Source organism: Triticum dicoccoides, chromosome 7A (genome assembly GCF_002162155.2).
Source record: "Triticum dicoccoides isolate Atlit2015 ecotype Zavitan chromosome 7A, WEW_v2.0, whole genome shotgun sequence".
NCBI classification, from domain to species: domain Eukaryota; kingdom Viridiplantae; phylum Streptophyta; class Magnoliopsida; order Poales; family Poaceae; genus Triticum; species Triticum dicoccoides.
The window spans coordinates 462,588,519-462,590,148 of record NC_041392.1 but is presented as its reverse complement, the minus strand read 5'-3'; positions in this window follow the sequence as shown (position 1 = coordinate 462,590,148).

The following is a 1,630-nucleotide window of genomic DNA, read 5'->3' as shown; positions in this document are numbered from 1 at the left end:
GGATCGGGAGACGGGGAGCGTGGGAGCGAGTGGGGGGGGGAATGGTGCGTTGGGGGTTAGGGTTTGGTCGCCCAGGGGTTATGGGGGAGTGGGGGGGGCGGCCTGGGCCTGTGGCCGAATGGGCCGGCCTGCTGGGCCGAAGCCAAGTGGGGGCCTTTCTCTCTTTCCTTTTTTTTGTTTGTTTCTGTTTTTTGTAGTTTCTTTTGTTTTATTTATTTTTAGTTTTATAAAATATACCACTAGCCCCTAAATTAGTATTTATAAATACTCTATTGCCACATTAATTTCTCATACCTAATAAAATATTTTAATGTTTTAATATTTATAAAATGCATCTAATTATTTGTATAAGCCACTGTTTTATTTAGTTTAGTGCTTTTAATTATTTTATAAAAATGTGATCCTCCACCATAATTACCTAAGCATTATTTGCCACCTCTAGAACATTTTAATTTTAATGTTTGAAAACTTTACTGTTTGACTTGATTTTGAATTTTTGAATTCGAACGGGATTGAACCATCGTGAGATTTACAACAGTAAGAGTGGTGACGTGGCATCATTAGCAGAGGTTACTGTAGCTTGATTATCCGTGCATCACAAAAGGGTGGTCTGTGATGTTCAAAATTCCAATGCACAACTTTGACCGCGTAGGCCCACGGTTGGGCGCGTCGTTGAAGATCGATGAGTGGGTCCAGAACTCAAGAACCACCTGGAAGTGGCCAAATATATGTAGGGATATTGGGTGTGATGTTTAAAACTTTAAATACACAATGCATAACTTTGGTGGCACCTGCCTCGCAAACCCGAAAGCAGCCTTGGACATATCTATAATGACATAATGTCATAGCTCTAGCTAGGATGCTTGGCCCACCACCTCCCACTTCGTGTCAGCGGGGCGGATGCACGTAGTGATACTTCGCTCATACATGCATGTCGCGATGAACTACCATAAGACGAACCAATGAATCTATCATCTGGTCAAACGACAACTGTTGTTGTCAATAAACCACTTGGGCCAATAGATTGAACCATCATAAAAATCGCACTAGAGGGACCACAAAACCAGCACCTCTTGCATGCGGCCAAAAATGATGTACGTCGGGAAGGGGTAATGTGTGTTTTCAATATATAATAATGTACAATTTAGATGTGGTGCCTACCTCTCGGTACAGATAACAACCATGAAGGCAAGGTAGTTAAGGACGAGATACACAGGGTACAATGTAGGTTGAACCTAGCAATCCGAGCATGTGGGAGGGAATCCTGACAACACATGAGCTCGAACTTTGGTTGAGCGACATGTTATGGTGACTGGCCCTAACACAAACTAGGAGGAATCCATTCATGGCCAACACATACCCTCGTTATCGGTCAAAGGGATGATATATATACACTCAGGGAGCCCACAGATATGTGTGTCGTCACAAAAAACCGCACAAGGGAGACGTGGTCGATCAGAAGACCCCGTATACACTGCATGCGTCCTGAAAATATGTATGGGTACGGTGGTGTGTGATGTGTTTAAATCCCGAATGCACAACTTCGATGGGCCACCAATAACATTACAAACCAAACACCGTACGCGACTCTAAGCTTGGTTCAATACATATGATGTTGGTTTCTCAACTT